The 25,842-nt window shown below is 40.2% G+C and overlaps 45 non-coding genes across 45 annotated transcripts; all 45 read left to right on the top strand.

The window, feature by feature from the left end:
• Positions 1–374: 374 nt before the first annotated feature.
• Positions 375–493, top strand: LOC130615734 (5S ribosomal RNA). Its single transcript, XR_008976821.1, has one exon. It is a non-coding gene; the product is annotated as a 5S ribosomal RNA (ribosomal RNA).
• A 450-nt stretch (positions 494–943) lies between these two features.
• Positions 944–1,062, top strand: LOC130618466 (5S ribosomal RNA). The gene has a single exon (XR_008979469.1). It is a non-coding gene; the product is annotated as a 5S ribosomal RNA (ribosomal RNA).
• A 450-nt stretch (positions 1,063–1,512) lies between these two features.
• Positions 1,513–1,631, top strand: LOC130615861 (5S ribosomal RNA). The gene has a single exon (XR_008976948.1). It is a non-coding gene; the product is annotated as a 5S ribosomal RNA (ribosomal RNA).
• A 450-nt stretch (positions 1,632–2,081) lies between these two features.
• LOC130615873 (5S ribosomal RNA) lies at positions 2,082–2,200 on the top strand. The gene has a single exon (XR_008976960.1). It is a non-coding gene; the product is annotated as a 5S ribosomal RNA (ribosomal RNA).
• A 450-nt stretch (positions 2,201–2,650) lies between these two features.
• LOC130615885 (5S ribosomal RNA) lies at positions 2,651–2,769 on the top strand. The gene has a single exon (XR_008976972.1). It is a non-coding gene; the product is annotated as a 5S ribosomal RNA (ribosomal RNA).
• A 450-nt stretch (positions 2,770–3,219) lies between these two features.
• LOC130615348 (5S ribosomal RNA) lies at positions 3,220–3,338 on the top strand. Its single transcript, XR_008976437.1, has one exon. It is a non-coding gene; the product is annotated as a 5S ribosomal RNA (ribosomal RNA).
• A 450-nt stretch (positions 3,339–3,788) lies between these two features.
• LOC130615897 (5S ribosomal RNA) lies at positions 3,789–3,907 on the top strand. Its single transcript, XR_008976984.1, has one exon. It is a non-coding gene; the product is annotated as a 5S ribosomal RNA (ribosomal RNA).
• Positions 3,908–4,357: 450 nt separating this feature from the next.
• Positions 4,358–4,476, top strand: LOC130615909 (5S ribosomal RNA). Its single transcript, XR_008976996.1, has one exon. It is a non-coding gene; the product is annotated as a 5S ribosomal RNA (ribosomal RNA).
• A 450-nt stretch (positions 4,477–4,926) lies between these two features.
• LOC130615923 (5S ribosomal RNA) lies at positions 4,927–5,045 on the top strand. Its single transcript, XR_008977008.1, has one exon. It is a non-coding gene; the product is annotated as a 5S ribosomal RNA (ribosomal RNA).
• A 450-nt stretch (positions 5,046–5,495) lies between these two features.
• On the top strand, positions 5,496–5,614 carry LOC130615935 (5S ribosomal RNA). Its single transcript, XR_008977020.1, has one exon. It is a non-coding gene; the product is annotated as a 5S ribosomal RNA (ribosomal RNA).
• Positions 5,615–6,064: 450 nt separating this feature from the next.
• LOC130615948 (5S ribosomal RNA) lies at positions 6,065–6,183 on the top strand. Its single transcript, XR_008977033.1, has one exon. It is a non-coding gene; the product is annotated as a 5S ribosomal RNA (ribosomal RNA).
• A 450-nt stretch (positions 6,184–6,633) lies between these two features.
• On the top strand, positions 6,634–6,752 carry LOC130615926 (5S ribosomal RNA). The gene has a single exon (XR_008977011.1). It is a non-coding gene; the product is annotated as a 5S ribosomal RNA (ribosomal RNA).
• Positions 6,753–7,202: 450 nt separating this feature from the next.
• Positions 7,203–7,321, top strand: LOC130618478 (5S ribosomal RNA). The gene has a single exon (XR_008979471.1). It is a non-coding gene; the product is annotated as a 5S ribosomal RNA (ribosomal RNA).
• Positions 7,322–7,771: 450 nt separating this feature from the next.
• LOC130615960 (5S ribosomal RNA) lies at positions 7,772–7,890 on the top strand. Its single transcript, XR_008977046.1, has one exon. It is a non-coding gene; the product is annotated as a 5S ribosomal RNA (ribosomal RNA).
• A 450-nt stretch (positions 7,891–8,340) lies between these two features.
• On the top strand, positions 8,341–8,459 carry LOC130616346 (5S ribosomal RNA). Its single transcript, XR_008977428.1, has one exon. It is a non-coding gene; the product is annotated as a 5S ribosomal RNA (ribosomal RNA).
• Positions 8,460–8,909: 450 nt separating this feature from the next.
• Positions 8,910–9,028, top strand: LOC130615973 (5S ribosomal RNA). The gene has a single exon (XR_008977058.1). It is a non-coding gene; the product is annotated as a 5S ribosomal RNA (ribosomal RNA).
• Positions 9,029–9,478: 450 nt separating this feature from the next.
• Positions 9,479–9,597, top strand: LOC130615985 (5S ribosomal RNA). The gene has a single exon (XR_008977070.1). It is a non-coding gene; the product is annotated as a 5S ribosomal RNA (ribosomal RNA).
• Positions 9,598–10,047: 450 nt separating this feature from the next.
• Positions 10,048–10,166, top strand: LOC130616347 (5S ribosomal RNA). Its single transcript, XR_008977429.1, has one exon. It is a non-coding gene; the product is annotated as a 5S ribosomal RNA (ribosomal RNA).
• Positions 10,167–10,616: 450 nt separating this feature from the next.
• LOC130615997 (5S ribosomal RNA) lies at positions 10,617–10,735 on the top strand. The gene has a single exon (XR_008977082.1). It is a non-coding gene; the product is annotated as a 5S ribosomal RNA (ribosomal RNA).
• A 450-nt stretch (positions 10,736–11,185) lies between these two features.
• Positions 11,186–11,304, top strand: LOC130615459 (5S ribosomal RNA). Its single transcript, XR_008976547.1, has one exon. It is a non-coding gene; the product is annotated as a 5S ribosomal RNA (ribosomal RNA).
• Positions 11,305–11,754: 450 nt separating this feature from the next.
• LOC130615460 (5S ribosomal RNA) lies at positions 11,755–11,873 on the top strand. The gene has a single exon (XR_008976548.1). It is a non-coding gene; the product is annotated as a 5S ribosomal RNA (ribosomal RNA).
• A 450-nt stretch (positions 11,874–12,323) lies between these two features.
• Positions 12,324–12,442, top strand: LOC130616064 (5S ribosomal RNA). The gene has a single exon (XR_008977149.1). It is a non-coding gene; the product is annotated as a 5S ribosomal RNA (ribosomal RNA).
• Positions 12,443–12,892: 450 nt separating this feature from the next.
• LOC130616348 (5S ribosomal RNA) lies at positions 12,893–13,011 on the top strand. Its single transcript, XR_008977431.1, has one exon. It is a non-coding gene; the product is annotated as a 5S ribosomal RNA (ribosomal RNA).
• A 450-nt stretch (positions 13,012–13,461) lies between these two features.
• On the top strand, positions 13,462–13,580 carry LOC130615901 (5S ribosomal RNA). Its single transcript, XR_008976987.1, has one exon. It is a non-coding gene; the product is annotated as a 5S ribosomal RNA (ribosomal RNA).
• A 450-nt stretch (positions 13,581–14,030) lies between these two features.
• LOC130615318 (5S ribosomal RNA) lies at positions 14,031–14,149 on the top strand. The gene has a single exon (XR_008976408.1). It is a non-coding gene; the product is annotated as a 5S ribosomal RNA (ribosomal RNA).
• A 450-nt stretch (positions 14,150–14,599) lies between these two features.
• LOC130615461 (5S ribosomal RNA) lies at positions 14,600–14,718 on the top strand. The gene has a single exon (XR_008976549.1). It is a non-coding gene; the product is annotated as a 5S ribosomal RNA (ribosomal RNA).
• A 450-nt stretch (positions 14,719–15,168) lies between these two features.
• Positions 15,169–15,286, top strand: LOC130616373 (5S ribosomal RNA). The gene has a single exon (XR_008977456.1). It is a non-coding gene; the product is annotated as a 5S ribosomal RNA (ribosomal RNA).
• Positions 15,287–15,736: 450 nt separating this feature from the next.
• On the top strand, positions 15,737–15,855 carry LOC130617205 (5S ribosomal RNA). Its single transcript, XR_008978283.1, has one exon. It is a non-coding gene; the product is annotated as a 5S ribosomal RNA (ribosomal RNA).
• Positions 15,856–16,305: 450 nt separating this feature from the next.
• Positions 16,306–16,428, top strand: LOC130617983 (5S ribosomal RNA). Its single transcript, XR_008979059.1, has one exon. It is a non-coding gene; the product is annotated as a 5S ribosomal RNA (ribosomal RNA).
• Positions 16,429–16,878: 450 nt separating this feature from the next.
• Positions 16,879–16,997, top strand: LOC130616057 (5S ribosomal RNA). The gene has a single exon (XR_008977141.1). It is a non-coding gene; the product is annotated as a 5S ribosomal RNA (ribosomal RNA).
• Positions 16,998–17,447: 450 nt separating this feature from the next.
• On the top strand, positions 17,448–17,566 carry LOC130615027 (5S ribosomal RNA). The gene has a single exon (XR_008976117.1). It is a non-coding gene; the product is annotated as a 5S ribosomal RNA (ribosomal RNA).
• A 450-nt stretch (positions 17,567–18,016) lies between these two features.
• Positions 18,017–18,135, top strand: LOC130615483 (5S ribosomal RNA). Its single transcript, XR_008976571.1, has one exon. It is a non-coding gene; the product is annotated as a 5S ribosomal RNA (ribosomal RNA).
• Positions 18,136–18,585: 450 nt separating this feature from the next.
• Positions 18,586–18,704, top strand: LOC130616015 (5S ribosomal RNA). Its single transcript, XR_008977099.1, has one exon. It is a non-coding gene; the product is annotated as a 5S ribosomal RNA (ribosomal RNA).
• Positions 18,705–19,154: 450 nt separating this feature from the next.
• Positions 19,155–19,273, top strand: LOC130615389 (5S ribosomal RNA). The gene has a single exon (XR_008976479.1). It is a non-coding gene; the product is annotated as a 5S ribosomal RNA (ribosomal RNA).
• Positions 19,274–19,723: 450 nt separating this feature from the next.
• LOC130615039 (5S ribosomal RNA) lies at positions 19,724–19,842 on the top strand. Its single transcript, XR_008976129.1, has one exon. It is a non-coding gene; the product is annotated as a 5S ribosomal RNA (ribosomal RNA).
• A 450-nt stretch (positions 19,843–20,292) lies between these two features.
• LOC130619801 (5S ribosomal RNA) lies at positions 20,293–20,411 on the top strand. Its single transcript, XR_008980540.1, has one exon. It is a non-coding gene; the product is annotated as a 5S ribosomal RNA (ribosomal RNA).
• A 450-nt stretch (positions 20,412–20,861) lies between these two features.
• LOC130615448 (5S ribosomal RNA) lies at positions 20,862–20,980 on the top strand. The gene has a single exon (XR_008976536.1). It is a non-coding gene; the product is annotated as a 5S ribosomal RNA (ribosomal RNA).
• A 450-nt stretch (positions 20,981–21,430) lies between these two features.
• Positions 21,431–21,549, top strand: LOC130617472 (5S ribosomal RNA). Its single transcript, XR_008978549.1, has one exon. It is a non-coding gene; the product is annotated as a 5S ribosomal RNA (ribosomal RNA).
• A 450-nt stretch (positions 21,550–21,999) lies between these two features.
• Positions 22,000–22,118, top strand: LOC130614990 (5S ribosomal RNA). Its single transcript, XR_008976081.1, has one exon. It is a non-coding gene; the product is annotated as a 5S ribosomal RNA (ribosomal RNA).
• Positions 22,119–22,568: 450 nt separating this feature from the next.
• On the top strand, positions 22,569–22,687 carry LOC130616009 (5S ribosomal RNA). Its single transcript, XR_008977094.1, has one exon. It is a non-coding gene; the product is annotated as a 5S ribosomal RNA (ribosomal RNA).
• A 450-nt stretch (positions 22,688–23,137) lies between these two features.
• Positions 23,138–23,256, top strand: LOC130616021 (5S ribosomal RNA). Its single transcript, XR_008977106.1, has one exon. It is a non-coding gene; the product is annotated as a 5S ribosomal RNA (ribosomal RNA).
• Positions 23,257–23,706: 450 nt separating this feature from the next.
• On the top strand, positions 23,707–23,825 carry LOC130616334 (5S ribosomal RNA). Its single transcript, XR_008977416.1, has one exon. It is a non-coding gene; the product is annotated as a 5S ribosomal RNA (ribosomal RNA).
• Positions 23,826–24,275: 450 nt separating this feature from the next.
• On the top strand, positions 24,276–24,394 carry LOC130615402 (5S ribosomal RNA). Its single transcript, XR_008976491.1, has one exon. It is a non-coding gene; the product is annotated as a 5S ribosomal RNA (ribosomal RNA).
• A 450-nt stretch (positions 24,395–24,844) lies between these two features.
• LOC130617592 (5S ribosomal RNA) lies at positions 24,845–24,963 on the top strand. The gene has a single exon (XR_008978669.1). It is a non-coding gene; the product is annotated as a 5S ribosomal RNA (ribosomal RNA).
• Positions 24,964–25,411: 448 nt separating this feature from the next.
• LOC130617593 (5S ribosomal RNA) lies at positions 25,412–25,530 on the top strand. Its single transcript, XR_008978670.1, has one exon. It is a non-coding gene; the product is annotated as a 5S ribosomal RNA (ribosomal RNA).
• Positions 25,531–25,842: the final 312 nt, after the last annotated feature.

Genomic DNA, 25,842 nt, shown 5'->3' on the forward strand with positions numbered 1-25,842 from the left:
CAAGAAAGAGACATGATTAGAAGTTGCTTTCCCTTCAAAACGGCTACAATCTTGCTGCAATAAATGCGCCACGTCGCAAATAAATGGATTACGAGCGTCAAACAAAGAAAATGGCGATGTAGTTACTTTGCTAATTAACTTTGTCATATGAAAATTAAGTCTGAAAGTACCTTAGATTGCCTTCGTTGGAACTTTTTACCGGAAATCTTAAAGCGCATTATTGTCGTAAATAATGGATAGCGCTTGAAACGAGCTTTCAAATGCACATAAACACAACCTATTTCGGATAATCCAGTCAAGAAATATGACCTTTAAAGTTTAAGCCATTTTCGATGTAATGTGCTAATAAATCGTAGATATCTGCCCGTTTGTTTGTCTACGACCATACCACGATGAACACACCTGTTCTCGTCCGATCACGGAAGTTAAGCATCGTCGGGCTAGGATAGTACTTGGATGGGGGACCGCCTGGGAACTCCCGGTGTCGTAGGCTATTGACTTTTTCACGTTACATTATTTATCATTACGACTGTGACGTATCTTTTTTACGAAATAGCCGCTGAGTAAATCAAGAAAGAGACATGATTAGAAGTTGCTTTCCCTTCAAAACGGCTACGATCTGGCAGCAATAAATGCGCCAAGTCGCAAATGAATGGATTACGAGCGTCAGACAAAGAAAATGGCGATGTAGTTAATTTGCTAATTAACTTTGTCATATGAAAATTAAGTCTGAAAGTACCCTAGATTGCCTTCGTTGGAACTTTTTACCGGAAATCTTAAAGCGCATGGTTGTCGTAATTAATCGATAGAGCTTGAAATGAGCTTTCAAATGCACATAAACACGACCTATTTCGGATAATCCAGTCAAGAACTATGACCTTTAAAGTTTAAGCCATTTTCGATGTAATGTGCTAATAAATCGTAGATATCTGCCCGTTTGTTTGTCTACGACCATACCACGATGAACACACCTGTTCTCGTCCGATCACGGAAGTTAAGCATCGTCGGGCCAGGATAGTACTTGGATGGGGGACCGCCTGGGAACTCCCGGTGTCGTAGGCTATTGACTCTTTCACGTTACATTATTTATCATTACGACTGTGACGTATCTTTTTTACGCAATAGCCGCCGAGTAAATCAAGAAAGAGACATGATTAGAAGTTGCTTTCCCTTCAAAACGGCTACGATCTGGCAGCAATAAATGCGCCAAGTCGCAAATGAATGGATTACGAGCGTCAGACAAAGAAAATGGCGATGTAGTTAATTTGCTAATTAACTTTGTCATATGAAAATTAAGTCTGAAAGTACCCTAGATTGCCTTCGTTGGAACTTTTTACCGGAAATCTTAAAGCGCATGGTTGTCGTAATTAATCGATAGCGCTTGAAATGAGCTTTCAAATGCACCTAAACACGACCTATTTCGGATAATCCAGTCAAGAAATATGACCTTTAAAGTTTAAACCATTTTCGATGTAATGTGCTAATAAATCGTAGATATCTGCCCGTTTGTTTGTCTACGACCATACCACGATGAACACACCTGTTCTCGTCCGATCACGGAAGTTAAGCATCGTTGGGCCGGGATAGTACTTGGATGGGGGACCGCCTGGGAACTCCCGGTGTCGTAGGCTATTGACTTTTTCACGTTACATTATTTATCATTACGACTGGGACGTATCTTTTTTACGCAATAGCCGCTGAGTAAATCAAGAAAGAGACATGATTAGAAGTTGCTTTCCCTTCAAAACGGCTACAATCTTGCTGCAATAAATGCTCCACGTCGCAAATAAATGGATTACGAGCGTCAGACAAAGAAAATGGCGATGTAGTTACTTTGCTAATTAACTTTGTCATATGAAAATTAAGTCTGAAAGTACCCTAGATTGCCTTCGTTGGAACTTTTTACCGGAAATCTTAAAGCGCATTATTGTCGTAATTAATGGATAGCGCTTGAAACGAGCTTTCAAATGCACATAAACACAACTTATTTCGGATAATCCAGTCAAGAAATATGACCTTTAAAATTTAAACCATTTTTGATGTAATGTGTTAATAAATCGTAGATATCTGCCCGTTTGTTTGTCTACGACCATACCACGATGAACACACCTGTTCTCGTCCGATCACGGAAGTTAAGCATCGTTGGGCCGGGATAGTACTTGGATGGGGGACCGCCTGGGAACTCCCGGTGTCGTAGGCTATTGACCTTTTCACGTTACATTATTTATCATTAGGACTGGGACGTATCTTTTTTACGCAATAGCCGCTGAGTAAATCAAGAAAGAGACATGATTAGAATTTGCTTTCCCTTCAAAACGGCTACGATCTGGCAGCAATAAATGCGCCAAGTCGCAAATGAATGGATTACGAGCGTTTGACAAAGAAAATGGCGATGTAGTTAATTTGCTAATTAACTTTGTCATATGAAAATTAAGTCTGAAAGTACCCTAGATTGCCTTCGTTGGAACTTTTTACCGGAAATCTTAAAGCGCATGGTTGTCGTAATTAATCGATAGCGCTTGAAATGAGCTTTCAAATGCACATAAACACGACCTATTTCGGATAATCCAGTCAAGAAATATGACCTTTAAAGTTAAAACCATTTTCGATGTAATGTGCTAATAAATCGTAGTTATCTGCCCGTTTGTTTGTCTACGACCATACCACGATGAACACACCTGTTCTCGTCCGATCACGGAAGTTAAGCATCGTTGGGCCGGGATAGTACTTGGATGGGGGACCGCCTGGGAACTCCCGGTGTCGTAGGCTATTGACTTTTTCACGTTACATTATTTATCATTACGACTGGGACGTATCTTTTTTACGCAATAGCCGCTGAGTAAATCAAGAAAGAGACATGATTAGAAGTTGCTTTCCCTTCAAAACGGCTACAATCTTGCTGCAATAAATGCGCCACGTCGCAAATAAATGGATTACGAGCGTCAAACAAAGAAAATGGCGATGTAGTTACTTTGCTAATTAACTTTGTCATATGAAAATTAAGTCTGAAAGTACCTTAGATTGCCTTCGTTGGAACTTTTTACCGGAAATCTTAAAGCGCATTATTGTCGTAAATAATGGATAGCGCTTGAAACGAGCTTTCAAATGCACATAAACACAACCTATTTCGGATAATCCAGTCAAGAAATATGACCTTTAAAGTTTAAGCCATTTTCGATGTAATGTGCTAATAAATCGTAGATATCTGCCCGTTTGTTTGTCTACGATCATACCACGATGAACACACCTGTTCTCGTCCGATCACGGAAGTTAAGCATCGTCGGGCCAGGATAGTACTTGGATGGGGGACCGCCTGGGAACTCCCGGTGTCGTAGGCTATTGACTCTTTCACGTTACATTATTTATCATTACGACTGTGACGTATCTTTTTTACGCAATAGCCGCCGAGTAAATCAAGAAAGAGACATGATTAGAAGTTGCTTTCCCTTCAAAACGGCTACGATCTGGCAGCAATAAATGCGCCAAGTCGCAAATGAATGGATTACGAGCGTCAGACAAAGAAAATGGCGATGTAGTTAATTTGCTAATTAACTTTGTCATATGAAAATTAAGTCTGAAAGTACCCTAGATTGCCTTCGTTGGAACTTTTTACCGGAAATCTTAAAGCGCATGGTTGTCGTAATTAATCGATAGCGCTTGAAATGAGCTTTCAAATGCACCTAAACACGACCTATTTCGGATAATCCAGTCAAGAAATATGACCTTTAAAGTTTAAACCATTTTCGATGTAATGTGCTAATAAATCGTAGATATCTGCCCGTTTGTTTGTCTACGACCATACCACGATGAACACACCTGTTCTCGTCCGATCACGGAAGTTAAGCATCGTTGGGCCGGGATAGTACTTGGATGGGGGACCGCCTGGGAACTCCCGGTGTCGTAGGCTATTGACTTTTTCACGTTACATTATTTATCATTACGACTGGGACGTATCTTTTTTACGCAATAGCCGCTGAGTAAATCAAGAAAGAGACATGATTAGAAGTTGCTTTCCCTTCAAAACGGCTACAATCTTGCTGCAATAAATGCTCCACGTCGCAAATAAATGGATTACGAGCGTCAGACAAAGAAAATGGCGATGTAGTTACTTTGCTAATTAACTTTGTCATATGAAAATTAAGTCTGAAAGTACCCTAGATTGCCTTCGTTGGAACTTTTTACCGGAAATCTTAAAGCGCATTATTGTCGTAATTAATGGATAGCGCTTGAAACGAGCTTTCAAATGCACATAAACACAACTTATTTCGGATAATCCAGTCAAGAAATATGACCTTTAAAATTTAAACCATTTTTGATGTAATGTGTTAATAAATCGTAGATATCTGCCCGTTTGTTTGTCTACGACCATACCACGATGAACACACCTGTTCTCGTCCGATCACGGAAGTTAAGCATCGTTGGGCCGGGATAGTACTTGGATGGGGGACCGCCTGGGAACTCCCGGTGTCGTAGGCTATTGACCTTTTCACGTTACATTATTTATCATTAGGACTGGGACGTATCTTTTTTACGCAATAGCCGCTGAGTAAATCAAGAAAGAGACATGATTAGAATTTGCTTTCCCTTCAAAACGGCTACGATCTGGCAGCAATAAATGCGCCAAGTCGCAAATGAATGGATTACGAGCGTTTGACAAAGAAAATGGCGATGTAGTTAATTTGCTAATTAACTTTGTCATATGAAAATTAAGTCTGAAAGTACCCTAGATTGCCTTCGTTGGAACTTTTTACCGGAAATCTTAAAGCGCATGGTTGTCGTAATTAATCGATAGCGCTTGAAATGAGCTTTCAAATGCACATAAACACGACCTATTTCGGATAATCCAGTCAAGAAATATGACCTTTAAAGTTAAAACCATTTTCGATGTAATGTGCTAATAAATCGTAGTTATCTGCCCGTTTGTTTGTCTACGACCATACCACGATGAACACACCTGTTCTCGTCCGATCACGGAAGTTAAGCATCGTTGGGCCGGGATAGTACTTGGATGGGGGACCGCCTGGGAACTCCCGGTGTCGTAGGCTATTGACTTTTTCACGTTACATTATTTATCATTACGACTGGGACGTATCTTTTTTACGCAATAGCCGCTGAGTAAATCAAGAAAGAGACATGATTAGAAGTTGCTTTTCCTTCAAAACGGCTACAATCTTGCTGCAATAAATGCGCCACGTCGCAAATAAATGGATTACGAGCGTCAAACAAAGAAAATGGCGATGTAGTTACTTTGCTAATTAACTTTGTCATATGAAAATTAAGTCTGAAAGTACCTTAGATTGCCTTCGTTGGAACTTTTTACCGGAAATCTTAAAGCGCATTATTGTCGTAAATAATGGATAGCGCTTGAAACGAGCTTTCAAATGCACATAAACACAACCTTTTTCGGATAATCCAGTCAAGAAATATGACCTTTAAAATTTAAACCATTTTTGATGTAATGTGCTAATAAATGGTAGATATCTGCCCGTTTGTTTGTCTACGACCATACCACGATGAACACACCTGTTCTCGTCCGATCACGGAAGTTAAGCATCGTTGGGCCGGGATAGTACTTGGATGGGGGACCGCCTGGGAACTCCCGGTGTCGTAGGCTATTGACCTTTTCACGTTACATTATTTATCATTAGGACTGGGACGTATCTTTTTTACGCAATAGCCGCTGAGTAAATCAAGAAAGAGACATGATTAGAATTTGCTTTCCCTTCAAAACGGCTACGATCTGGCAGCAATAAATGCGCCAAGTCGCAAATGAATGGATTACGAGCGTTTGACAAAGAAAATGGCGATGTAGTTAATTTGCTAATTAACTTTGTCATATGAAAATTAAGTCTGAAAGTACCCTAGATTGCGTTCGTTGGAACTTTTTACCGGAAATCTTAAAGCGCATGGTTGTCGTAATTAATCGATAGCGCTTGAAATGAGCTTTCAAATGCACATAAACACGACCTATTTTGGATAATCCAGTCAAGAAATATGACCTTTAAAGTTAAAACCATTTTCGATGTAATGTGCTAATAAATCGTAGATATCTGCCCGTTTGTTTGTCTACGACCATACCACGATGAACACACCTGTTCTCGTCCGATCACGGAAGTTAAGCATCGTTGGGCCGGGATAGTACTTGGATGGGGGACCGCCTGGGAACTCCCGGTGTCGTAGGCTATTGACTTTTTCACGTTACATTATTTATCATTACGACTGGGACGTATCTTTTTTACGCAATAGCCGCTAAGTAAATCAAGAAAGAGACATGATTAGAAGTTGCTTTCCCTTCAAAACGGCTACAATCTTGCTGCAATAAATGCGCCACGTCGCAAATAAATGGATTACGAGCGTCAAACAAAGAAAATGGCGATGTAGTTACTTTTCTAATTAACTTTGTCATATGAAATTTAGGTCTGAAAGTACCCTAGATTGCCTTCGTTGGAACTTTTTACCGGAAATCTTAAAGCGCATGGTTGTCGTAATTAATCGATAGCGCTTGAAATGAGCTTTCAAATGCACATAAACACGACCTATTTCGGATAATCCAGTCAAGAAATATGACCTTTAAAGTTTAAACCATTTTCGATGTAATGTGCTAATAAATCGTAGATATCTGCCCGTTTGTTTGTCTACGACCATACCACGATGAACACACCTGTTCTCGTCCGATCACGGAAGTTAAGCATCGTTGGGCCGGGATAGTACTTGGATGGGGGACCGCCTGGGAACTCCCGGTGTCGTAAGCTATTGACTTTTTCACGTTACATTATTTATCATTACGACTGGGACGTATCTTTTTTACGCAATAGCCGCTGAGTAAATCAAGAAAGAGACATGATTAGAAGTTGCTTTCCCTTCAAAACGGCTACAATCTTGCTGCAATAAATGCGCCACGTCGCAAATAAATGGATTACGAGCGTCAAACAAAGAAAATGGCGATGTAGTTACTTTTCTAATTAACTTTGTCATATGAAATTTAGGTCTGAAAGTACCCTAGATTGCCTTCGTTGGAACTTTTTACCGGAAATCTTAAAGCGCATGGTTGTCGTAATTAATCGATAGCGCTTGAAATGAGCTTTCAAATGCACATAAACACGACCTATTTCGGATAATCCAGTCAAGAAATATGACCTTTAAAGTTTAAACCATTTTCGATGTAATGTGCTAATAAATCGTAGATATCTGCCCGTTTGTTTGTCTACGACCATACCACGATGAACACACCTGTTCTCGTCCGATCACGGAAGTTAAGCATCGTCGGGCCAGGATAGTACTTGGATGGGGGACCGCCTGGGAACTCCCGGTGTCGTAGGCTATTGACTCTTTCACGTTACATTATTTATCATTACGACTGTGACGTATCTTTTTTACGCAATAGCCGCCGAGTAAATCAAGAAAGAGACATGATTAGAAGTTGCTTTCCCTTCAAAACGGCTACGATCTGGCAGCAATAAATGCGCCAAGTCGCAAATGAATGGATTACGAGCGTCAGACAAAGAAAATGGCGATGTAGTTAATTTGCTAATTAACTTTGTCATATGAAAATTAAGTCTGAAAAAACCCTAGATTGCCTTCGTTGGAACCTTTTACCGGAAATCTTAAAGCGCATGGTTGTCGTAATTAATCGATAGCGCTTGAAATGAGCTTTCAAATGCACATAAACACGACCTATTTCGGATAATCCAGTCAAGAAATATGACCTTTAAAGTTTAAACCATTTTCGATGTAATGTGCTAATAAATCGTAGATATCTGCCCGTTTGTTTGTCTACGACCATACCACGATGAACACACCTGTTCTCGTCCGATCACGGAAGTTAAGCATCGTTGGGCCGGGATAGTACTTGGATGGGGGACCGCCTGGGAACTCCCGGTGTCGTAGGCTATTGACTTTTTCACGTTACATTATTTATCATTACGACTGGGACGTATCTTTTTTACGCAATAGCCGCTGAGTAAATCAAGAAAGAGACATGATTAGAAGTTTCTTTCCCTTCAAAACGGCTACAATCTTGCTGCAATAAATGCGCCACGTCGCAAATAAATGGATTACGAGCGTCAGACAAAGAAAATGGCGATGTAGTTACTTTGCTAATTAACTTTGTCATATGAAAATTAAGTCTGAAAGTACCCTAGATTGCCTTCGTTGGAACTTTTTACCGGAAATCTTAAAGCGCATTATTGTCGTAATTAATGGATAGCGCTTGAAACGAGCTTTCAAATGCACATAAACACAACCTTTTTCGGATAATCCAGTCAAGAAATATGACCTTTAAAATTTAAACCATTTTTGATGTAATGTGCTAATAAATCGTAGATATCTGCCCGTTTGTTTGTCTACGACCATACCACGATGAACACACCTGTTCTCGTCCGATCACGGAATTTAAGCATCGTTGGGCCGGGATAGTACTTGGATGGGGGACCGCCTGGGAACTCCCGGTGTCGTAGGCTATTGACTTTTTCACGTTACATTATTTATCATTAGGACTGGGACGTATCTTTTTTACGCAATAGCCGCTGAGTAAATCAAGAAAGAGACATGATTAGAATTTGCTTTCCCTTCAAAACGGCTACAATCTTGCTGCAATAAATGCGCCACGTCGCAAATAAATGGATTACGAGCGTCAGACAAAGAAAATGGCGATGTAGTTACTTTGCTAATTAACTTTGTCATATGAAAATTAAGTCTGAAAGCACCCTAGATTTCCTTCGTTGGAACTTTTTACCGGAAATCTTAAAGCGCATGGTTGTCGTAAAGAATCGATAGCGCTTAAAAAGAGCTTTCAAATGCACATAAACACGACCTATTTCGGATGATCCAGTCAAGAAATATGACCTTTAAAGTGTGAACCATTTTCGATGTAATGTGCTAATAAATCGTAGATATCTGCCCCTTTGTGTGTCTACGACCATACCACGATGAACACACCTGTTCTCGTCCGATCACGGAAGTTAAGCATCGTTGGGCCGGGATAGTACTTGGATGGGGGACCGCCTGGGAACTCCCGGTGTCGTAGGCTATTGACTTTTTCACGTTACATTATTTATCATTACGACTGTGACGTATCTTTTTTACGCAATAGCCGCCGAGTAAATCAAGAAAGAGACATGATTAGAAGTTGCTTTCCCTTCAAAACGACTACCATCGTGCTGCAATAAATGCGCCACGTCGCAAATGAATGGATTACGACCGTCAGACAAAGAAAATAGCGATGTACTTACTTTGCTAATTAACTTTGTCATATGAAAATTAAGTCTGAAAGTACCCTAGATTGCCTTCGTTGGAACCTTTTACCGGAAATCTTAAAGCGCATGGTTGTCGTAATTAATCGATAGCGCTTGAAATGAGCTTTCAAATGCACATAAACACGACCTATTTCGGATAATCCAGTCAAGAAATATGACCTTTAAAGTTTAAACCATTTTCGATGTAATGTGCTAATAAATCGTAGATATCTGCCCGTTTGTTTGTCTACGACCATACCACGATGAACACACCTGTTCTCGTCCGATCACGGAAGTTAAGCATCGTTGGGCCGGGATAGTACTTGGATGGGGGACCGCCTGGGAACTCCCGGTGTCGTAGGCTATTGACTTTTTCACGTTACATTATTTATCATTACGACTGGGACGTATCTTTTTTACGCAATAGCCGCTGAGTAAATCAAGAAAGAGACATGATTAGAAGTTTCTTTCCCTTCAAAACGGCTACAATCTTGCTGCAATAAATGCGCCACGTCGCAAATAAATGGATTACGAGCGTCAGACAAAGAAAATGGCGATGTAGTTACTTTGCTAATTAACTTTGTCATATGAAAATTAAGTCTGAAAGTACCCTAGATTGCCTTCGTTGGAACTTTTTACCGGAAATCTTAAAGCGCATTATTGTCGTAATTAATGGATAGCGCTTGAAACGAGCTTTCAAATGCACATAAACACAACCTTTTTCGGATAATCCAGTCAAGAAATATGACCTTTAAAATTTAAACCATTTTTGATGTAATGTGCTAATAAATCGTAGATATCTGCCCGTTTGTTTGTCTACGACCATACCACGATGAACACACCTGTTCTCGTCCGATCACGGAATTTAAGCATCGTTGGGCCGGGATAGTACTTGGATGGGGGACCGCCTGGGAACTCCCGGTGTCGTAGGCTATTGACTTTTTCACGTTACATTATTTATCATTAGGACTGGGACGTATCTTTTTTACGCAATAGCCGCTGAGTAAATCAAGAAAGAGACATGATTAGAATTTGCTTTCCCTTCAAAACGGCTACAATCTTGCTGCAATAAATGCGCCACGTCGCAAATAAATGGATTACGAGCGTCAGACAAAGAAAATGGCGATGTAGTTACTTTGCTAATTAACTTTGTCATATGAAAATTAAGTCTGAAAGCACCCTAGATTTCCTTCGTTGGAACTTTTTACCGGAAATCTTAAAGCGCATGGTTGTCGTAAAGAATCGATAGCGCTTAAAAAGAGCTTTCAAATGCACATAAACACGACCTATTTCGGATGATCCAGTCAAGAAATATGACCTTTAAAGTGTGAACCATTTTCGATGTAATGTGCTAATAAATCGTAGATATCTGCCCCTTTGTGTGTCTACGACCATACCACGATGAACACACCTGTTCTCGTCCGATCACGGAAGTTAAGCATCGTTGGGCCGGGATAGTACTTGGATGGGGGACCGCCTGGGAACTCCCGGTGTCGTAGGCTATTGACTTTTTCACGTTACATTATTTATCATTACGACTGTGACGTATCTTTTTTACGCAATAGCCGCCGAGTAAATCAAGAAAGAGACATGATTAGAAGTTGCTTTCCCTTCAAAACGACTACCATCGTGCTGCAATAAATGCGCCACGTCGCAAATGAATGGATTACGACCGTCAGACAAAGAAAATAGCGATGTACTTACTTTGCTAACTAATTTTGTCATATGAAAATTAAGTCTGAAAGTACCCTAGATTTCCTTCGTTGGAACTTTTTACCGGAAATCTTAAAGCGCATTATTGTCGTAATTAATGAATAGCGCTTGAAATGAGCTTTCAAATGCACATAAACACGACCTATTTCGGATAATCCAGTCAAGAAATATGACCTTTAAAGTTTAAACCATTTTCGATGTAATGTGCTAATAAATCGTAGATATCTGCCCGTTTGTTTGTCTACGACCATACCACGATGAACACACCTGTTCTCGTCAGATCACGGAAGTTAAGCATCGTTGGGCCGGGATAGTACTTGAATGGGGGACCGCCTGGGAACTCCCGGTGTCGTAGGCTATTGACTTTTTCACGTTACATTATTTATCATTACGACTGTGACGTATCTTTTTTACGCAATAGCCGCCGAGTAAATCAAGAAAGAGACATGATTAGAAGTTGCTTTCCCTTCAAAACGACTACCATCGTGCTGCAATAAATGCGCCACGTCGCAAATGAATGGATTACGACCGTCAGACAAAGAAAATAGCGATGTACTTACTTTGCTAACTAATTTTGTGATATGAAAATTAAGTCTGAAAGTACCCTAGATTTCCTTCGTTGGAACTTTTTACCGGAAATCTTAAAGCGCATTATTGTCGTAATTAATGAATAGCGCTTGAAATGAGCTTTCAAATGCACATAAACACGACCTATTTCGGATAATCCAGTCAAGAAATATGACCTTTAAAGTTTAAACCATTTTCGATGTAATGTGCTAATAAATCGTAGATATCTGCCCGTTTGTTTGTCTACGACCATACCACGATGAACACACCTGTTCTCGTCAGATCACGGAAGTTAAGCATCGTTGGGCCGGGATAGTACTTGAATGGGGGACCGCCTGGGAACTCCCGGTGTCGTAGGCTATTGACTTTTTCACGTTACATTATTTATCATTACGACTGTGACGTATCTTTTTTACGAAATAGCCGCCGAGTAAATCAAGAAAGAGACATGATTAGAAGTTGCTTTCCCTTCAAAACGACTACCATCGTGCTGCAATAAATGCGCCACGTCGCAAATGAATGGATTACGAGCGTCAGACAAAGAAAATAGCGATGTACTTACTTTGCTAACTAATTTTGTCATATGAAAATTAAGTCTGAAAGTACCCTAGATTTCCTTCGTTGGAACTTTTTACCGGAAATCTTAAAGCGCATTATTGTCGTAATTAATGAATAGCGCTTGAAATGAGCTTTCAAATGCACATAAACACGACCTATTTCGGATAATCCAGTCAAGAAATATGACCTTTAAAGTTTAAACCATTTTCGATGTAATGTGCTAATAAATCGTAGATATCTGCCCGTTTGTTTGTCTACGACCATACCACGATGAACACACCTGTTCTCATCCGATCACGGAAGTTAAGCATCGTTGGGCCGGGATAGTACTTGGATGGGGGACCGCCTGGGAACTCCCGGTGTCGTAGGCTATTGACTTTTTCACGTTACATTATTTATCATTACGACTGGGACGTATCTTTTTTACGCAATAGCCGCTGAGTAAATCAAGAAAGAGACATGATTAGAAGTTTCTTTCCCTTCAAAACGGCTACAATTTTGCTGCAATAAATGCGCCACGTCGCAAATAAATGGATTACGAGCGTCAGACAAAGAAAATGGCGATGTAGTTACTTTGCTAATTAACTTTGTCATATGAAAATTAAGTCTGAAAGTACCCTAGATTGCCTTCGTTGGAACTTTTTACCGGAAATCTTAAAGCGCATTATTGTCGTAATTAATGGATAGCGCTTGAAACGAGCTTTCAAATGCACATAAACACAACCTTTTTCGGATAATCCAGTCAAGAAATATGACCTTTAAAATTTAAACCATTTTTGATGTAATGTGCTAATAAATCGTAGATATCTGCCCGTTTGTTTGTCTACGACCATACCACGATGAACACACCTGTTCTCGTCCGATCACGGAATTTAAGCATCGTTGGGCCGGGATAGTACTTGGATGGGGGACCGCCTGGGAACTCCCGGTGTCGTAGGCTATTGACTTTTTCACGTTACATTATTTATCATTAGGACTGGGACGTATCTTTTTTACGCAATAGCCGCTGAGTAAATTAAGAAAGAGACATGATTAGAATTTGCTTTCCCTTCAAAACGGCTACAATCTTGCTGCAATAAATGCGCCACGTCGCAAATAAATGGATTACGAGCGTCAGACAAAGAAAATGGCGATGTAGTTACTTTGCTAATTAACTTTGTCATATGAAAATTAAGTCTGAAAGCACCCTAGATTTCCTTCGTTGGAACTTTTTACCGGAAATCTTAAAGCGCATGGTTGTCGTAAAGAATCGATAGCGCTTAAAAAGAGCTTTCAAATGCGCATAAACACGACCTATTTCGGATGATCCAGTCAAGAAATATGACCTTTAAAGTGTGAACCATTTTCGATGTAATGTGCTAATAAATCGTAGATATCTGCCCCTTTGTGTGTCTACGACCATACCACGATGAACACACCTGTTCTCGTCCGATCACGGAAGTTAACCATCGTTGGGCCGGGATAGTACTTGGATGGGGGACCGCCTGGGAACTCCCGGTGTCGTAGGCTATTGACTTTTTCACGTTACATTATTTATCATTACGACTGTGACGTATCTTTTTTACGCAATAGCCGCCGAGTAAATCAAGAAAGAGACATGATTAGAAGTTGCTTTCCCTTCAAAACGACTACCATCGTGCTGCAATAAATGCGCCACGTCGCAAATGAATGGATTACGACCGTCAGACAAAGAAAATAGCGATGTACTTACTTTGCTAACTAATTTTGTCATATGAAAATTAAGTCTGAAAGTACCCTAGATTTCCTTCGTTGGAACTTTTTACCGGAAATTTTAAAGCGCATTATTGTCGTAATTAATGAATAGCGCTTGAAATGAGCTTTCAAATGCACATAAACACGACCTATTTCGGATAATCCAGTCAAGAAATATGACCTTTAAAGTTTAAACCATTTTCGATGTAATGTGCTAATAAATCGTAGATATCTGCCCGTTTGTTTGTCTACGACCATACCACGATGAACACACCTGTTCTCGTCAGATCACGGAAGTTAAGCATCGTTGGGCCGGGATAGTACTTGAATGGGGGACCGCCTGGGAACTCCTGGTGTCGTAGGCTATTGACTTTTTCACGTTACATTATTTATCATTACGACTGTGACGTATCTTTTTTACGCAATAGCCGCCGAGTAAATCAAGAAAGAGACATGATTAGAAGTTGCTTTCCCTTCAAAACGACTACCATCGTGCTGCAATAAATGCGCCACGTCGCAAATGAATGGATTACGAGCGTCAGACAAAGAAAATAGCGATGTACTTACTTTGCTAACTAATTTTGTCATATGAAAATTAAGTCTGAAAGTACCCTAGATTTCCTTCGTTGGAACTTTTTACCGGAAATCTTAAAGCGCATTATTGTCGTAATTAATGAATAGCGCTTGAAATGAGCTTTCAAATGCACATAAACACGACCTATTTCGGATAATCCAGTCAAGAAATATGACCTTTAAAGTTTAAACCATTTTCGATGTAATGTGCTAATAAATCGTAGATATCTGCCCGTTTGTTTGTCTACGACCATACCACGATGAACACACCTGTTCTCGTCAGATCACGGAAGTTAAGCATCGTTGGGCCGGGATAGTACTTGAATGGGGGACCGCCTGGGAACTCCCGGTGTCGTAGGCTATTGACTTTTTCACGTTACATTATTTATCATTACGACTGGGACGTATCTTTTTTACGCAATAGCCGCTGAGTAAATCAAGAAAGAGACATCATTAGAAGTTGCTTTCCCTTCAAAACGGCTACAATCTTGCTGCAATAAATGCGCCACGTCGCAAATAAATGGATTACGAGCGTCAGACAAAGAAAATGGCGATGTAGTTACTTTGCTAATTAACTTTGTCATATGAAAATTAAGTCTGAAAGCACCCTAGATTTCCTTCGTTGGAACTTTTTACCGGAAATCTTAAAGCGCATTATTGTCGTAATTAATGGATAGCGCTTGAAAGGAGCTTTCAAATGCACCTAAACACGACCTATTTCGGATAATCCAGTCAAGAAATATGACCTTCAAAATTTAAACCATTTTCGATGTAATGTGCTAATAAATCGTAGATATCTGCCCGTTTGTTTGTCTACGACCATACCACGATGAACACACCTGTTCTCGTCCGATCACGGAAGTTAAGCATCGTTGGGCCGGGATAGTACTTGGATGGGGACCGCCTGGGAACTCCTGGTGTCGTAGGCTATTGACTTTTTCACGTTACATTATTTATCATTACGACTGGGACGTATCTTTTTTACGCAATAGCCGCTGAGTAAATCAAGAAAGAGACATGATTAGAAGTTGCTTTCCCTTCAAAACGGCTACAATCTTGCAGCATTAAATGCGCCACGTCGCAAATAAATGGATTACGAGCGTCAGACAAAGAAAATGGCGATGTAGTTACTTTGCTAATTAACTTTGTCATATGAAAATTAAGTCTGAAAGCACCCTAGATTTCCTTCGTTGGAACTTTTTACCGGAAATCTTAAAGCGCATGGTTGTCGTAAAGAATCGATAGCGCTTAAAAAGAGCTTTCAAATGCACATAAACACGACCTATTTCGGATGATCCAGTCAAGAAATATGACCTTTAAAGTTTGAACCATTTTCGATGTAATGTGCTAATAAATCGTAGATATCTGCCCGTTTGTGTGTCTACGACCATACCACGATGAACACACCTGTTCTCGTCCGATCACGGAAGTTAAGCATCCTCGGGCCGGGATAGTACTTGGATGGAGGACCGCCTGGGAACTCCCGGTGTCGTAGGCTATTGACTTTTTCACGTTACATTATTTATCATTACGACTGTGATGTATCTTTTTTACGCAATAGCCGCTGAGTAAATCAAGTAAGGGACATCATTAGAAATTTCTTTCCCTTCAAAAGGGCTACGATCTGGCAGCATTAAATGCGCCACGTCGCAAATGAATGGATTACGAGCGTCAGACAAAGAGAATGGCGATGTAGCTAATTTGCTAATTAACTTTGTCATATGAAAATAAAGTCTGAAAGTACCCTGGATTGCCTTCGTTGGAACTTTTTACCGGAAATCTTAAAGCGCATGGTTGTCGTAATTAATGGATAGCGCTTGAAATGAGCTTTCAAATGCACATAAACACGACCTATTTCGGATGATCCAGTCAAGAAATATGACCTTTAAAGTTTAAACCATTTTCGATGTGATGTGCTAATAAATCGTAGATATCTGCCCGTTTGTTTGTTTACGACCATACCACGATGAACACACCTGTTCTCGTCCGATCACGGAAGTTAAGCATCGTCGGGCCGGGATAGTACTTGGATGGGGGACCGCCCGCCTGGGAACTCCCGGTGTCGTAGGCTATTGACTTTTTCACGTTACATTATTTATCATTACGACTGTGACGTATCTTTTTTACGAAATAGCCGCTGAGTAAATCTAGAAAGAGACATGATTAGAAGTTGCTTTCCCTTCAAAACGGCTACAATCTTGCTGCAATAAATGCGCCACGTCGCAAATGAATGGATTACGAGCGTCAGACAAAGAGAATGGCGATGTAGTTACTTTGCTAATTAACTTTGTCATATGAAAATTAAGTCTGAAAGCACCCTAGATTTCCTTCGTTGGAACTTTTTACCGGAAATCTTAAAGCGCATTACTGTCGTAATTACGGGATAGCGCTTAAAATGAGCTTTCAAATGCACATAAACACGACCTATTTCGGATAATCCAGTCAAGAAATATGACCTTTAAAATTTAAACCATTTTCGATGTAATGTGCTAATAAATCGTAGATATCTGCCCGTTTGTTTGTCTACGACCAAACCACGATGAACACACCTGTTCTCGTCCGATCACGGAAGTTAAACATCGTCGGGCCGGGGTAGTACTTGGATGGGGGACCGCCTGGGAACTCCCGGTGTCGTAGGCTATTGACTTTTTCACGTTACATTATTTATCATTAGAACTGGGACGTATCTTTTTTACGCAATAGCCGCTGAGTAAATCAAGAAAGAGACATGATTATAAGTTGCTTTCCCTTCAAAACGGCTACAATCTTGCTGCAATAAATGCGCCACGTCGCAAATAAATGGATTACGAGCGTCAGACAAAGAAAATGGCGATGTAGTTACTTTGCTAATTAACTTTGTCATATGAAAATTAAGTCTGAAAGTACCCTAGATTGCCTTCGTTGGAACTTTTTACCGGAAATCTTAAAGCGCATTATTGTCGTAATTAATGGATAGCGCTTGAAACGAGCTTTCAAATGCACATAAACACAACCTTTTTCGGATAATCCAGTCAAGAAATATGACCTTTAAAATTTAAACCATTTTTGATGTAATGTGCTAATAAATCGTAGATATCTGCCCGTTTGTTTGTCTACGACCATACCACGATGAACACACCTGTTCTCGTCCGATCACGGAAGTTAAGCATCGTTGGGCCGGGATAGTACTTGGATGGGGGACCACCTGGGAACTCCCGGTGTCGTAGGCTATTGACTTTTTCACGATACATTATTTATCATTAGGACTGGGACGTATCTTTTTTACGCAATAGCCGCTGAGTAAATCAAGAAAGAGACATGATTATAATTTGCTTTCCCTTCAAAACGGCTACAATCTTGCTGCAATAAATGCGCCACGTCGCAAATAAATGGATTACGAGCGTCAGACAAAGAAAATGGCGATGTAGTTACTTTGCTAATTAACTTTGTCATATGAAAATTAAGTCTGAAAGCACCCTAGATTTCTTTCGTTGGAACTTTTTACCGGAAATCTTAAAGCGCATGGTTGTCGTAATTAATGGATAGCGCTTGAAATGAGCTTTCAAATGCACATAAACACGACCTATTTCGGATAATCCAGTCAAGAAATATGACCTTTAAAATTTAAACCAATTTCGATGTAATGTGCTAATAAATCGTAGATATCTGCCCGTTTGTTTGTCTACGACCATACCACGATGAACACACCTGTTCTCGTCCGATCACGGAAGTTAAGCATCGTTGGGCCTGGAGAGTACTTTGATGGGGGACCGCCTGGGAACTCCTGGTGTCGTAGGCTATTGACTTTTTCACGTTACATTATTTATCATTACGACTGGGACGTATCTTTTTTACGCAATAGCCGCTGAGTAAATCAAGAAAGAGACATGATTAGAAGTTGCTTTCCCTTCAAAACGGCTACAATCTTGCTGCAATAAATGCGCCACGTCGCAAATAAATGGATTACGAGCGTCAGACAAAGAAAATGGCGATGTAGTTACTTTGCTAATTAACTTTGTCATATGAAAATTAAGTCTGAAAGCACCCTAGATTTCCTTCGTTGGAACTTTTTACCGGAAATCTTAAAGCGCATGGTTGTCGTAAAGAATCGATAGCGCTTGAAATGAGCTTTCAAATGCACATAAACACGACCTATTTCGGATAATCCAGTCAAGAAATATGACCTTTAAAGTTTAAACCATTTTCGATGTAATGTGCTAATAAATCGTAGATATCTGCCCGTTTGTTTGTATACGACCATACCACGATGAACACACCTGTTCTCGTCCGATCACGGAAGTTAAGCATCGTCGGGCCAGGATAGTACTTGGATGGGGGACCGCCTGGGAACTCCCGGTGTCGTAGGCTATTGACTCTTTCACGTTACATTATTTATCATTACGACTGTGACGTATCTTTTTTACGCAATAGCCGCCGAGTAAATCAAGAAAGAGACATGATTAGAAGTTGCTTTCCCTTCAAAACGGCTACAATCTTGCTGCAATAAATGCGCCACGTCGCAAATGAATGGATTACGAGCGTCAGACAAAGAGAATGGCGATGTAGTTACTTTGCTAATTAACTTTGTCATATGAAAATTAAGTCTGAAAGCACCCTAGATTTCCTTCGTTGGAACTTTTTACCGGAAATCTTAAAGCGCATTATTGTCGTAATTACGGGATAGCGCTTAAAATGAGCTTTCAAATGCACATAAACACGACCTATTTCGGATAATCCAGTCAAGAAATATGACCTTTAAAATTTAAACCATTTTCGATGTAATGTGCTAATAAATCGTAGATATCTGCCCGTTTGTTTGTCTACGACCATACCACGATGAACACACCTGTTCTCGTCCGATCACGGAAGTTAAGCATCGTCGGGCCGGGGTAGTACTTGGATGGGGGACCGCCTGGGAACTCCCGGCGTCGTAGGCTATTGACTTTTTCACGTTACATTATTTATCATTAGGACTGGGACGTATCTTTTTTACGCAATAGCCGCTGAGTAAATCAAGAAAGAGACATGATTATAAGTTGCTTTCCCTTCAAAACGGCTACAATCTTGCTGCAATAGATGCGCCACGTCGCAAATAAATGGATTACGAGCGTCAGACAAAGAAAATGGCGATGTAGTTACTTTGCTAATTAACTTTGTCATATGAAAATTAAGTCTGAAAGTACCCTAGATTGCCTTCGTTGGAACTTTTTACCGGAAATCTTAAAGCGCATTATTGTCGTAATTAATGGATAGCGCTTGAAACGAGCTTTCAAATGCACATAAACACAACCTTTTTCGGATAATCCAGTCAAGAAATATGACCTTTAAAATTTAAACCATTTTTGATGTAATGTGCTAATAAATCGTAGATATCTGCCCGTTTGTTTGTCTACGACCATACCACGATGAACACACCTGTTCTCGTCCGATCACGGAAGTTAAGCATCGTTGGGCCGGGATAGTACTTGGATGGGGGACCACCTGGGAACTCCCGGTGTCGTAGGCTATTGACTTTTTCACGTTACATTATTTATCATTAGGACTGGGACGTATCTTTTTTACGCAATAGCCGCTGAGTAAATCAAGAAAAAGACATGATTATAATTTGCTTTCCCTTCAAAACGGCTACAATCTTGCTGCAATAAATGCGCCACGTCGCAAATAAATGGATTACGAGCGTCAGACAAAGAAAATGGCGATGTAGTTACTTTGCTAATTAACTTTGTCATATGAAAATTAAGTCTGAAAGCACCCTAGATTTCCTTCGTTGGAACTTTTTACCGGAAATCTTAAAGCGCATGGTTGTCGTAATTAATGGATAGCGCTTGAAATGAGCTTTCAAATGCACATAAACACGACCTATTTCGGATAATCCAGTCAAGAAATATGACCTTTAAAATTTAAACCATTTTCGATGTAATGTGCTAATAAATCGTAGATATCTGCCCGTTTGTTTGTCTACGACCATACCACGATGAACACACCTGTTCTCGTCCGATCACGGAAGTTAAGCATCGTTGGGCCAGGATAGTACTTGGATGGGGGACCGCCTGGGAACTCCTGGTGTCGTAGGCTATTGACTTTTTCACGTTACATTATTTATCATTACGACTGGGACGTATCTTTTTTACGCAATAGCCGCTGAGTAAATCAAGAAAGAGACATGATTAGAAGTTGCTTTCCCTTCAAAACGGCTACAATCTTGCTGCAATAAATGCGCCACGTCGCAAATAAATGGATTACAAGCGTCAGACAAAGAAAATGGCGATGTAGTTACTTTGCTAATTAACTTTGTCATATGAAAATTAAGTCTGAAAGCACCCTAGATTTCCTTCGTTGGAACTTTTTACCGGAAATCTTAAAGCGCATTATTGTCGTAATTAATGAATAGCGCTTGAAATGAGCTTTCAAATGCACATAAACACGACCTATTTCGGATAATCCAGTCAAGAAATATGACCTTTAAAGTTTAAACCATTTTCGATGTAATGTGCTAATAAATCGTAGATATCTGCCCGTTTGTTTGTCTACGACCATACCACGATGAACACACCTGTTCTCGTCCGATCACGGAAGTTAAGCATCGTTGGGCCGGGATAGTACTTGGATGGGGTACCGCCTGGGAACTCCCGGTGTCGTAGGCTATTGACTTTTTCACGTTACATTATTTATCATTACGACTGGGACGTATCTTTTTTACGCAATAGCCGCTGAGTAAATCAAGAAAGAAGCATGATTAGAAGTTGCTTTCCCTTCAAAACGGCTACAATCTTGCTGCAATAAATGCGCCACGTCGCAAATAAATGGATTACGAGCGTCAGAGAAAGAAAATGGCGATGTAGTTACTTTGCTAATTAACTTTGTCATATGAAAATTAAGTCTGAAAGTACCCTAGATTGCCTTCGTTGGAACTTTTTACCGGAAATCTTAAAGCGCATTATTGTCGTAATTAATGGATAGCGCTTGAAACGAGCTTTCAAATGCACATAAACACAACCTTTTTCGGATAATCCAGTCAAGAAATATGACCTTTAAAATTTAAACCATTTTTGATGTAATGTGCTAATAAATCGTAGATATCTGCCCGTTTGTTTGTCTACGACCATACCACGATGAACACACCTGTTCTCGTCCGATCACGGAAGTTAAGCATCGTTGGGCCGGGATAGTACTTCGATGGGGGACCGCCTGGGAACTCCTGGTGTCGTAGGCTATTGACTTTTTCACGTTACATTATTTATCATTACGACTGGGACGTATCTTTTTTACGCAATAGCCGCTGAGTAAATCAAGAAAGAGACATGATTAGAAGTTGCTTTCCCTTCAAAACGGCTACAATCTTGCTGCAATAAATGCGCCACGTCGCAAATAAATGGATTACGAGCGTCAGACAAAGAAAATGGCGATGTAGTTACTTTGCTAATTAACTTTGTCATATGAAAATTAAGTCTGAAAGCACCCTAGATTTCCTTCGTTGGAACTTTTTACCGGAAATCTTAAAGCGCATTATTGTCGTAATTAATGAATAGCGCTTGAAATGAGCTTTCAAATGCACATAAACACGACCTATTTCGGATAATCCAGTCAAGAAATATGACTTTTAAAGTTTAAACCATTTTCGATGTAATGTGCTAATAAATCGTAGATATCTGCCCGTTTGTTTGTCTACGACCATACCACGATGAACACACCTGTTCTCGTCAGATCACGGAAGTTAAGCATCGTTGGGCCGGGATAGTACTTGGATGGGGGACCGCCTGGGAACTCCTGGTGTCGTAGGCTATTGACTTTTTCACGTTACATTATTTATCATTACGACTGGGACGTATCTTTTTTACGCAATAGCCGCTGAGTAAATCAAGAAAGAGACATGATTAGAAGTTGCTTTCCCTTCAAAACGGCTACAATCTTGCAGCATTAAATGCGCCACGTCGCAAATAAATGGATTACGAGGGTCAGACAAAGAAAATGGCGATGTAGTTACTTTGCTAATTAACTTTGTCATATGAAAATTAAGTCTGAAAGCACCCTAGATTTCCTTCGTTGGAACTTTTTACCGGAAATCTTAAAGCGCATGGTTGTCGTAAAGAATCGATAGCGCTTGAAACGAGCTTTCAAATGCACATAAACACAACCTTTTTCGGATAATCCAGTCAAGAAATATGACCTTTAAAATTTAAACCATTTTTGATGTAATGTGCTAATAAATCGTAGATATCTGCCCGTTTGTTTGTCTACGACCATACCACGATGAACACACCTGTTCTCGTCCGATCACGGAAGTTAAGCATCGTTGGGCCGGGATAGTACTTGGATGGGGGACCGCCTGGGAACTCCCGGTGTCGTAGGCTATTGACTTTTTCACGTTACATTATTTATCATTAGGACTGGGACGTATCTTTTTTACGCAATAGCCGCTGAGTAAATCAAGAAAGAGACATGATTATAAGTTGCTTTCCCTTCAAAACGGCTACAATCTTGCTGCAATAAATGCGCCACGTCGCAAATAAATGGATTACGAGCGTCAGACAAAGAAAATGGCGATGTAGTTACTTTGCTAATTAACTTTGTCATATGAAAATTAAGTCTGAAAGTACCCTAGATTGCCTTCGTTGGAACTTTTTACCGGAAATCTTAAAGCGCATTATTGTCGTAATTAATGGATAGCGCTTGAAACGAGCTTTCAAATGCACATAAACACAACCTTTTTCGGATAATCCAGTCAAGAAATAGGACCTTTAAAATTTAAACCATTTTTGATGTAATGTGCTAATAAATCGTAGATATCTGCCCGTTTGTTTGTCTACGACCATACCACGATGAACACACCTGTTCTCGTCCGATCACGGAAGTTAAGCATCGTTGGGCCGGGATAGTACTTGGATGGGGGACCGCCTGGGAACTCCCGGTGTCGTAGGCTATTGACTTTTTCACGTTACATTATTTATCATTAGGACTGGGACGTATCTTTTTTACGCAATAGCCGCTGAGTAAATCAAGAAAGAGACATGATTAGAATTTGCTTTCCCTTCAAAACAGCTACAATCTTGCTGCAATAAATGCGCCACGTCGCAAATAAATGGATTACAAGCGTCAGACAAAGAAAATGGCGATGTAGTTACTTTGCTAATTAACTTTGTCATATGAAAATTAAGTCTGAAAGCACCCTAGATTTCCTTTGTTGGAACTTTTTACCGGAAATCTTAAAGCGCATGATTGTCGTAAAGAATCGATAGCGCTTAAAAAGAGCTTTCAAATGCACATAAACACGACCTATTTCGGATGATCCAGTCAAGAAATATGACCTTTAAAGTGTGAACCATTTTCGATGTAATGTGCTAATAAATCGTAAATATCTGCCCCTTTGTGTGTCTACGACCATACCACGATGAACACACCTGTTCTCGTCCAATCACGGAAGTTAAGCATCGTTGGGCCGGGATAGTACTTGGATGGGGGACCGCCTGGGAACTCCCGGTGTCGTAGGCTATTGACTTTTTCACGTTACATTATTTATCATTACGACTGGGACGTATCTTTTTTACGCAATAGCCGCCGAGTAAATCAAGAAAGAGACATGATTAGAAGTTGCTTTCCCTTCAAAACGGCTACAATCTTGCTGCAATAAATGCGCCACGTCGCAAATAAATGGATTACGAGCGTCAGACAAAGAAGATGGCGATGTAGTTACTTTGCTAATTAACTTTGTCATATGAAAATTAAGTCTGAAAGTACCCTAGATTGCCTTCGTTGGAACTTTTTACCGGAAATCTTAAAGCGCATTATTGTCGTAATTAATGGATAGCGCTTGAAACGAGCTTTCAAATGCACATAAACACAACCTATTTCGGATAATCCAGTCAAGAAATATGACCTTTAAAATTTAAACCATTTTTGATGTAATGTGCTAATAAATCGTAGATATCTGCCCGTTTGTTTGTCTACGACCATACCACGATGAACACACCTGTTCTCGTCCGATCACGGAAGTTAAGCATCGTTGGGCCGGGATAGTACTTGGATGGGGAACCGCCTGGGAACTCCCGGTGTCGTAGGCTATTGACTTTTTCACGTTACATCATTTATCATTACGACTGTGACGTATCTTTTTTACGCAATAGCCGCTGAGTAAATCAAGTAAGGGACGTGATTAGAAGATGCTTTCCCTTCAAAACGGGTACAATCTTGCTGCAATAAATGCGCCACGTCGCAAATAAATGGATTACGAGCGTCAGACAAAGAAAATGGCGATGTAGTTACTTTGCTAATTAACTTTGTCATATGAAAATTAAGTCTGAAAGCACCCTAGATTTCCTTCGTTGGAACTTTTTACCGGAAATCTTAAAGCGCATGGTTGTCGTAAAGAATCGATAGCGCTTGAAATGAGCTTTAAAATGCACATAAACACGACCTATTTCGGATGATCCAGTCAAGAAATATGACCTTTAAAGTTTAAACCATTTTCGATGTAATGTGCTAATAAATCGTAGATATCTGCCCGTTTGTTTGTCTACGACCATACCACGATGAACACACCTGTTCTCGTCCGATCACGGAAGTTAAGAATCCTCGGGCCGGGATAGTACTTGGATGGGGGACCGCCTGGGAACTCCCGGTGTCGTAGGCTATTGACTTTTTCACGTTACATTATTTATCATTACGACTGTGACGTATCTTTTTTACGCAATAGCGCTGAGTAAATCAAGTAAGGGACGTTATTTGAAGTTTCTTTCCCTTCAAAGCGGCTACGATCTGGCTGCAATAAATGCGCCACGTCGCAAATCAATGGATTACGAGCGTCAGACAAAGAAAATGGCGATGTAGTTAATTTGCTAATTAACTTTGTCATATGAAAATTAAGTCTGCAAGTACCCTAGATTGCCTTCGTTGGAACTTTTTACCGGAAATCATAAAGCGCATTATTGTTGTCCAGAATCGATAGCGCTTAAAAAGAGCTGTCAAACGCACATAAACACGACCTATTTCGAATGATCCAGTCAAGAAATATGACCTTTAAATTTGAACCATTTTCGATGTAATGTGCTAATAAATCGTAGATATCTGCCCGTTTGTTTGTCTACGACCATACCACGATGAACACACCTGTTCTCGTCCGATCACGGAAGTTAAGAATCCTCGGGCCGGGATAGTACTTGGATGGGGGACCGCCTGGGAACTCCCGGTGTCGTAGGCTATTGACTTTTTCACGTTACATTATTTATCATTACGACTGTGACGTATCTTTTTTACGAATTAGCCGCTGAGTAAATCAAGAAAGAGACATGATTAGAAGTTGCTTTTATCTTCACAACGGCTACGATCTGGCAGCAATAAATGCGCCAAGTCGCAAATGAATGGATTACGAGCGTCAGAAAAAGAAAATGGCGATGTAGTAACTTTGCTATATAACTTTGTCATATGAAAATTAAGTCGGAAAGCACCCTAGATTTCCTTCGTTGGAACCTTTTACCGGAAATCATAAAGCGCATTATTGTTCTCAAGAATC

This window comes from Hydractinia symbiolongicarpus, chromosome 11 (assembly GCF_029227915.1).
Source record: "Hydractinia symbiolongicarpus strain clone_291-10 chromosome 11, HSymV2.1, whole genome shotgun sequence".
Taxonomy (NCBI): domain Eukaryota; kingdom Metazoa; phylum Cnidaria; class Hydrozoa; order Anthoathecata; family Hydractiniidae; genus Hydractinia; species Hydractinia symbiolongicarpus.